Source organism: Adiantum capillus-veneris, chromosome 10, assembly GCF_014529385.1.
Source record: "Adiantum capillus-veneris isolate H3 chromosome 10, ASM1452938v2, whole genome shotgun sequence".
Lineage (NCBI taxonomy): Eukaryota > Viridiplantae > Streptophyta > Polypodiopsida > Polypodiales > Pteridaceae > Adiantum > Adiantum capillus-veneris.
The window spans coordinates 81,500,082-81,510,215 of record NC_140940.1 but is presented as its reverse complement, the minus strand read 5'-3'; the positions used below and the strand labels follow the sequence as shown (position 1 = coordinate 81,510,215).

The 10,134-nt window shown below is 38.7% G+C and overlaps 2 pseudogenes; both read right to left on the bottom strand.

Annotated features, from left to right (window-relative positions):
* Positions 1-1,385: 1,385 nt before the first annotated feature.
* Positions 1,386-10,134, bottom strand: part of LOC147449138 (uncharacterized) — a 47,588-nt pseudogene continuing 38,839 nt past the window's right edge.
* On the bottom strand, positions 2,526-8,274 carry LOC147449140 (uncharacterized; annotated as a pseudogene).

Below are 10,134 nucleotides of genomic sequence, written 5' to 3'. Positions count from 1 at the left end.
AGTCTCGCAGAAGAGGGGAAATCCCCTAAGTAGAAAGAAAGTGGAAACACTTTCTCAGTCAGTAGTCAGAACAGAACAGAAGAAAGAATAGAGGACGGGCGTATGCCCCGTTCCTGTGCTTGTAAAGATTCTCCCTTAGTAATAAAGATATTCTCTTTATGGGGGGGGACCAGCCCATCTTCTGGTCCCCAATGGAGTGTCAAGTTTTCTCTCTCCCTCTAATTCTCTTGAGTATTTGAAGTGCAATTAAACGTCAGTTTACGCTTCCGTATTTTTTTTGTGACAATTCATATACTCATCTTTAGATCTTCATAAATGGCTCCACATTGCTCACCTACAACTTCAATGGCATCCTCATAGCCAACAAACCCTTTCCTTCTATGCTTATGTTGTTCACCCTCACTGATAATCAACTGGTTCTCTAATCAACATAAGCTTCGCAATCATCAGAATATTAAAGATGGTAATCGTAATTGGATGGGATGATGTGAAGATTTAAGTGATGCCATCTCCGAGGGAAAGAGGGGGAGACCTATTTGTTGGGCTCTTGGGTAAGCAATAGGCTTCGTCACTCCCCCCCATGCAAGCACACCTTGCTTGCTTGTGGTGAGAGCTACCATCTCGACTGTTAGCGTTGCAGGGTGATTACAGCATGTTGGTATGGATAGATGACATCATGGTTTCAACATGGATAGATTACCTCCGTTCGAGTACTCCTTGGATGCCCCCTCTCTATCTCTCACACGGACAGAGATCACCAGACTCATCCGCGTCAGGATCATATCCAGCTAGACACCAGGAGCACATGGATACAGCTGACACAGGAGTTGGGCACGAAAATAGCTTTCTATCGAGAGCATCTTCTCCAACTCACGGAGGATGGCTTTGTGACTAGGCCTGCGTACGTGGACAAAGCAGAGGAAATAGAATCGGTAAAAATTATAAGAAATTACTTCCAAATTTCTATAAATTTCAAAAATTCTTAAAGTATTTTCGGTTGGAAACTTTAGGAGGAGGAAATCCAACCGTTTGGCAAAAAGGACTTTCTCGTACATTGTGACAAAGTGACTTCTGAAAATCTATTTACATGTGTGTGAAATTATCAATGTGTGAAATCTAGTGTGGAACACATATGAACATAAATAATTTTATCACATGTAAAAAACCAAATATATATATATATTCCAAATAGGCATTCTTAGATTACATTTGGAATTGGACTCCTAGGCACTCTCACTCTCTCTCTCTCTCTCTCTCTCTCTCTCTCTCTCTCTCTCTCTCTCTCTCTCTCTCTCTCACACACACACACACACACACACACACACACACACACACACACACGCGTGCGCATATTCTCATATGCAGCTCAATGTGATGATTGATGTTTATGCTACATAGAAGCCATGATCTTCATGCTGACAAACTCTGAATTCATACTCACGAGTACTTAGGGCTCTATGCAAGTGAGCAAGCTGAGCTGTATAAATGAACTTACTTCCTCTGGAGACCCCGCCTCTTGTTGCATCAATCACACCACAGCCTGGTTCCTTAGAGAACCACTCTTAGGTAGTGAAAAGGTAGATGGCACACTGTAGATCAGCACAATTGCCCTTATACTCCACAAGAGGGGCAACACTGTGAAGTAGCGATATGAAGACTTCGTATTGGTAAGTGTTGATCCAGTTGGTACGAACAACGACTCTGACGGTCTTATCCTTGACAGTGAAGTGTCTTTTCATGGCTTGTTGCTTGGTCCATCCGGCGGACGGAGGAATTTGCAACAGCAAAATCGTTGAGCTCCCACAAATGATGTACGCAATGGCTCACGTTTTGCCAGTCATCAATGTTGTCATCAAATATGTCAATGTGAGTTTCACCCACAAGGAACTTTGGATGCATTTCTATATAGCAAAAAAAAAAATAGTTACTAGGCAGCTTACTAGATTGAATACACATATCTAGTAAGAGTGCAAACTAGTAATAATGAGAATACTCTTATATGGTTGTAACCATAATATTATAGCTATATGGGAGTTTTAAGTAACCATATAGCAAGATTTCTTACTAGTTTGACTCGGATTCTCCGAAATGGCTGCAACCATAATATTATAGCTATATGGGAGTTTTAACTAACCATGTAGTAAGAAATTCTTCTTTCATCTACATAGTTGTAGCCACAAAATGCTATCTATGTAGTTGTATTATAATAATCCACATAAATAATCAATTTAACATAACATATACAAAATAGCACATACTTTTTGACTAAAAGAGATAAAGGTTAAATAGAAAACTAAAAATGATCACTTTCATATAGATGTCTCTCAAAAATTCTTACAAAGTCCATCATACAACCATTAGTCTTTATCATTGGCTACTTCTACATCCTTCAAAGAAAGAGAGCCAATCTTTTCAAGTCTTACAATCATCATGCTTTATAATAAAAGCCAAGCTACCAAATCCTCACACATAGTAGAAGAGCTAGTTTCACACGTTTTTCTACAAAAAAAGGAGTTCGATTTTTTTTAAGCCATGTAAGTAGGCTTCACAAGTGGATACACTTCTTCCACTCTTCTAACCTCAAACCATTTCATCAGAATGGTTTCTTGATCTTTTCTGGTGAGTTTGCGTGCCTACACAATAAACCACAATAAAGAGTTCAATTAGAGAATATGGTTGCAATCTTTTCAAGAGTAAGCATAAGATATATTTGTAAGATTGAAAACAAACCTGCACTTCCAAGATAGCCTTCTCATTAGAAACAAAAACATCTTTCTCAACATCCTCAAAAGAGAGACAAGAGACATTACTTTAGTTTTATTACCATAGTATAAGTGTTTAGAGCCATCAACAAAAAACAAAACAGCTACCTTTGACTTTTGAATCCTCTTAGCTTTTGACCCTTCTTCTTTTTTTTGAAGGAGTTCAGCAAGCTTAGTTGTAGCCTAAGACATAATCCAATCTTACTTTAATGACATTTATTTAACAAATTTACAATTAGCATTAGTTTAATAGTATAATTTGAATACCTTCCATTTTTGAGTACTCTTTCTAGAATGCTCTTCATCGCACCCTTTAGATGCAATTTTTTCAACTTTATTTAACTTATCCGATATCTACCAACACAAAAAACACAATACATCTCTAAAAATGTTACACAATGGAAAAAAAAACATGAACAAAATCTCACTGGCTTCTCGATTGAAGTTTCATGAGACTTATCACCAGCAGACAAAGACATTGAATCCACATCTCCTAGTGCACTAGAAAAGATATTTTCTTTCATAAAATTTTGATACTCCTAAGACAACATTTTCACACAAATAAATCATCATGTAGATATGAAAGGAGAGAGAGAGCAAAAAAAGTAGCATGATCTTCATATACCTCATATGCAGCCATATGATTTTCAACATTGTCCCAAGATATTTCTGGAATGTATACATCAGGTTCTTTCTGAATACATAAGACATACACAAAACTTTAAAAAATCTTAAAAGATCGGCATTACACTTGTATAAAGAATATTATATATCAATTACCGTTGTGGATTCTGAGATGTCTTTATCGCCCTCTACCATATCTACAAAGTTCTCATCATAACTTTGCTTGGAAGCATCCTCGTCCTAATAAAAATTACTCAATAAGAAACTTAATATCAAAACTCTTAAAAATCATTCTGTACTATTACTTTTGATGATAATTCTGTCTCTTTCTCTACACCATCATTGTCAAGCTCTCGAACATCATGAGTATCCTTAAAAATGTAACATAATTCAAGAATAAGATAAACATCTATATAGCATATGATTTGAAAGCAAAACAAAAAAATAATACAAAAACTTATACCATTATAGCGCCTTTGCCAACCTTTTGTTTGGTCCACTTTCTTTTGGACGCCAATGACTTTATACACCAATTGTAAATGTCGGACTCTTTCCACAAATAGTCCACACCATATACTTTCACTGGCTTTAGCTCAACCATCTTCTCTCGGCTGATACTCAAAACCATATCTTTACCCTTGCTATTATGTCTCAAATCTGCAATTGGCCCTACCTTTGCAAACCACCCTCGCACCATCCCATAATTTGCACACAACACTCTATACTGGCCATGATCCTCTTTTTTAAGAAATTCTCTACCATACAACTTATTGTGCTCTCTATGTTTAGGTGGAGGAGCTCTAAAGACTTGATAATATATGATCGGATCATGTGGAAGAGAACTAGTTGAGTTACCAACAACCCTTTTGTTACCCAAAGAGTGATGTTCCCTCCAAGCGTCGAGTAGTTTCACGGTCTCCTCGTGAGGAAGTGAAACTAGTTGCTGAAAAATTGACTGTGGAAGATCCATGTGAGCCCTACAAGAGTAGTCGACACATGCAGATAAGATAGACTCCAAAAAGTTTCAATTTGTGCCACTTGAGATATAAGTCGAACAATACAAAAAGTTAAGATGAAAATAAATCACAGAGAGAACAATGCTCAACCATATAATAAAATTTAAACCACAAAATCATTTAATTCTCTAATAGCAAAAGCCTAATGTGATCAAGTACTTTATAAATGTCTTTTTCTCATGTCCTTGACTTATGGACATCTCCACAAAATAGGGATCCATCGATCACTTTCTCCAAGATTTCTAACTTTTTTACGTTTTAGTACAATCCAATCTTTGATTAAAAGAACACAAGAATCCCAATCTCTCCATGTTCTTTCCTCCTCATAAACTTTCCATATATGAGGATCACTTGCATCAGATTTCAAATTTTGATTTTGTTGTCACATTGTACACATCCTACAACAGCATGCTTGAATTGTATTGTACCATTGTTTTCTAAACGGACTTTGACAATGTCATCATGCTCCAACCACAATGGTACATTCCCAAATTGCCTTCCATTAGTAGCTTAGCCCTCTGCTTTAGGTCCTTAACGTCATATGCAATCAATCTTTGGCTCCTCGGTAATGGCAATGGGATAAATTTATGAAGCAAAGAATAGATAGGCCGCACACAATCCCAAGTAAATGGAACCGGTGTTTTCTCAAGAATGCTCATTCCAGTTATTGTATCTATGACTAATTCCTCTGAATAATTGTCTCCTGTAATACATTGTGTGTAGTAAGTTGCACCAAAAAACATCATTGCTTTTCCATCAAGTGTTATGGAGAAGAAAGAGGTTATGCGAGCTTTCCAATGACCTCGCTCCTCATACAAGGTGTCTGACGCATCCACCTTTACAACTACATCATTGCCAATCTTGAAAAGTTCTCCTTTATAGAAGACTTTGTCATATGTTTGCACATCACCAAATGAAAAGCTTTCATCATCAATGTTCCAAAAGCTCCTTAAGTAGGTAATCTCCTCAGATGTTGGAACCCTGTAATTACCCCTCCTCTTTGATATTGCAATACCCTTCATAAGAATGTTATCAATACAAGATGCTCTCTTGCCATTCCCAACTATGGCACCAACAACCATTCCAAATGAACTTTCAATACCAGTAGCATTTACATTCCAATTCTAATTTCAATACCAACAGCATTTACATTCCCTCATACAATCGTAAATGCAAATGAAAGGTGCACACTTTGTAGAATATTGCGATAACTGCTTCAGGTTTTTGACCTGAAAACCGGCATGATTCGATGTTGAAATTTTGATAGAGCTCGAAAAAAACCTAGGTTTAGTGTAATCCTACCTACCAATTTTGAAATTTACCTCTAAATTTTATATTTGAAGGTGAGAAAACCTACAAAATTTGGAAAAATTTAGTGTAATTCGGTGTTAAACCTTCAAATTTTTTCAATTTACCTCTTTTGTTTCACATATGTAGGTTTGGCAAGTTTTTTAAAAATGTTTTTTTCGAGCACTGGTGAAAAATTGGGAATAAATACCTGGCAGTTAATGGAAACTTGTTAAGGCGGCACTAATCCAGAGACGATGCTTAGCTTCCAAGTCGGTCCGCCACTAATTGCGCCACACAAATAACCGAGGACGCGCACGTCCGAGGGCTCGCAGGAGGAAATGCTCGGTTGCTGCAGCTTCGCACGGACCAGGTGACGAGTACGGCCTTCTTTGATTTGACGTCGCGGGAATAATTAATGGGCTGCAACAATAGATCAACGGGTTCAAAGAGCGATTCAAAGTCAATTTTTTTGCATAACAATCACTTCTATACATGGTTGCTAGCATGCAAATATTTCAACACATACACGTTTGAGATTGCGTCCAATTTCTGTGGCCCCTTTAAGTGTGTACGCCCAAGTTTGTGACAGACAGTTTATTCCTTGAGAACCCCCCTCTGTCCTTGCTTGCACTAAAGTTTTTTTCAATATAAAACCTTGTAGAAGCGAGATAATTTATTGCAGAAGAATGGAGCTCAAAAGCTAGCAAGTGAATATTAAAAGGCAGCAGCTTAATACAGCACCTACAGTAGTATAATTAGTTGCACCGTTGTTTGCTTAGGCATGAAAAGCTGGCTGCTATAGGTAGTAATTATCGGCAAAGGAGCTAGCTGAATATGGTTGGGTTTCTCCCTTATTAGAGGTGCCATGAGTACCAACCGGCTGCTGTGCAGGTAGTAATTCTCGGCAAAGGACCTAGCTGATGCTGATGGTTGGGTTTGTTGTCCATTATAACTAACACGGCAAACTATGAATACAGCTATTTTGACAAACTAAGACCGTTGTTATAAGAAGAAGGAGGGGCCCTACTCCATGTACAGCAACAGTACCTGACCTGCGAAATGGGGGCCCTCGGAGATGGTACGGTGTGGAGAGTGGGCTTCCAAGAGCGACAGCTAGGCGAGCCAGGAAGGAGAGGTCCTGCAGGGATTGAGGCGCGCTTGTGGAGCTTGGGCAGAAGCAAGTAGAGGCCGCCCTGCTGCAGCTCGTGGTCGGCTGGCCGTGATCGGCTGGGAGGGCAGCGAATCAGGAGGCCGGAGGGATATAGCTTAGCTAGCTTGAGTAGCTCGCATGACTACCTGCTTGGTGCGATGCAGCTCAACTGCTATAAAATGCAAGGCGCCATGGATGCTGCAGCTTCAGCTTCGCTTCGCGGCAAGCAGCAATATTAATTAGCAAAGCGGTGAGGGTTCTCGCCCGGAAGATGTGCTGGCGATAGGGGAGAGAGAGAGAGAGAGAGAGAGAGAGAGAGAGAGAGAGAGAGAGAGAGAGAGAGAGAGAGAGAGAGAGAGAGAGAGAGAGAGAGAGAGAGAGAGAGAGAGAGAGAGAGAGAATGAAATGAAATAAAATGTCAATACAGCTAGCTGGGCGCTCTTCAAAAGGTATTTTGGAATTTTTGAAATCTGAGGGGTGTTTTGGGAATTTCCTCAAATTAGAGGGATATTTTGGTAATTTTCACTTTGTTTAATAATAATGGATCTAATCCAATGCCTCAGTATACAAAAAAATGACCTAAATTGAAAGACTAAAATCATCATCATCATCATCAATGCCCAAGGACACCGCCATCGGGTCAATGTCCGCCGATGCAAATGGTCGTACTGAGCTCAATGGCTCAATCAACTAATGTACCTCTGGTATAAGTGGGCTCAAAGAAAAGGTAAATGACTTTCAGTTGCTAATAGGATGCAAAGAATAAAGATTGACATAAAAGATATGGATGAGTAAGGTAAAATTTTCACATACATGCAAAGTAAGGATAAGGATAAAGATTCTGGATGAGTAAGGTAAAATTCTCACATGCATGCAAAGATTAAGGAGGTTCTAGGTTTTCATATGCATGATAGAATTTATTGCTTGGAAAAGCTAAGGTAAAGTCCGAGAACCCATGGGAATATCAAGTGCACATTTTAATTTGAGGCACGTTGTCCCGAGTATGATTCTCCATAAAAACTTATGTGTATACGTAACTCAGCAATGATAGTGTTCGGGAAAAGTGTGTCTCAACATAGCTTTGAGCCGGTTAGAAATTCAAGACAATGGGTTGAGAGGAAGGTGATAAGGAATAAATTTACTTAGATTTTGCATGAAAATAATGTAAATGGCTCTAAGGAACTTATGTATGTTTTGAAATAAAGGATTTTTCTCGGATTTTAAATTAAGGTGGGGTATCGTGTACTTAGTGGATTAATTATAGGCACCTCCATCAACAGACTATGGCTATGGCTACTATTGGTTATATGAATTTGTAGACTCCATGTAATTTATCAAGCTCCCATATTACATTTAGTACTAACAATATAGAGAATGATGTTGATTTTGCATTCTTTGATGATGGTGATGAATTCGAAGCGATCAGAAGCATTTGATACAGAGCCCCCTCTCAATCCCAAAGAACATGCTGCATGTTTACAGCTACTGCTTGGCAATGACAAGGATACATTTAACAAAGGTAAATTTTCAACAAGATGACTATTCCTCATTTGTGACTATATTGGGCAACTAGTCGTGCTTGGTTGGGTCCCCGCTAGAGGGACAGGTACCTTGTGCTCACTTGGTGCTCATTTTGCTAGGGCTCTTACCCTTGAACACTCGAGTCCTAGGGTGGGTCACCCGAGGAGGAGGTTCCTAGCTTGTTGCTATGAGATCTCTCTGCTTTTTCCAATACATGTGGTGCATCAATTAGGTAGCAATGGTGATGTCTACGTGTGGTCTTTCCGACTATGTTTCATAGCTAATATTCAGAAGTAACATGTGTATCCTCCATCAAGACATCCTACCCTACGCATCTTGTGGGGCACTCGACGCTTGAGGATAGAGGCTCATGGCGCTCCTGGCTCGTGGAGTCACTATTGCAAACTAATCAGGTTTCTCACTAGCGCCAAGGTTTTTGGGTTTCTTAACAAATTGGCTATCCTCTGGGCCACTCACCCTTAAGAGAATTAGAGTGAGCATTTTCATGAGACTACCTTGAGAACATAGACTACCTTGCTCTTTGACGGACCATCTCTCATTTGAACCACTTTAACCTTGGCCCCGTGTTGAGATAGATCCATAAGCAATAGAGATAGCATTTGGACAAGTGTCCTTCTTTCCCCTTTTGAGAGAGAGAGATTAGTTAATTAAGTAAATGCATCTAAATTCTCATTGGACCTCCCTAAAGGCCATCCAATAGGTTTTAGGCACAACATGAGGGCAACATGGGTAGGCGCTAAAAGCACATATCTATATTCACTTACTCTTGTTTCATTCATTTTCCCACATTAAATGCTCTGTTCAATATGAGAAAATCATTTGGGATAGGTAAATATTAGATTTTATTTCATCATCTGCATTTGCGGTGAGTTGAAGTCAAACCAATGAGGTAGAAAACAGAGCTCTAAACTTTTCCTTGGCAAGATGGTCATCAACCAGAACTATAAGATTTCACATTGCTTGTCTCCATGATCTGGTTGCAAAAGCCATGGATCTATTGCCTCTAATGTATGTCTCTCATTCATAAGCTACCTTACCGAGTTGTAAAATGACCGAGCTCAACAAAGATGTTCGGTTGCGAGTTATTATGGGAAGCTTTCTCAATTGGAAACAAGATTCTTGTTAGAGGGCTTAGACCAAATATTTGCTCTGGATGTAAAGCACCTTTAGAGGATCCTTTGCATTTGTTTAAAGGTTTCCCTTCTTCATTCAAAACCACATAGTGTGCCAAAACTACATGGTAGACACTAAAGAAAGATGAAATAATGGCACATGAATTGTTTACGATGTGCAAAAACATACAATCAAATGACACTAGTGTGCTTCCAGTGAAAGTTTTTTTTTTGGTTCACACGTGTAATCACAACCATTCTCCTTTCCTTTGCCATAATTAATGGTAGAATGCACCATCCCCTTAATTAGACATATGGAATGCATTGCTAAACAAGGATTCATACAATGATGATTGTAAAGCCTTACTATGAGCATTAACCTATATTGAGTAACATGTGTAACTATAGCCAAACCTTACCTATATTACCCATAAATGTACCATCAAAAGATCAAAAACTTTTGGTTGACTACTATACAAGACTTGAAAATGTATGACATTGCAAAATTGACTCAAAGGTGGATACCTTAAAGGGTTGTCAAATTGAATACATAAGAGCGAGAGATATAAAATATTTATTTGCATTTGCAAAAGGCTTCCTTTTTTATTTTCATATGTAGGATTCCTTGAGGTTCCCTC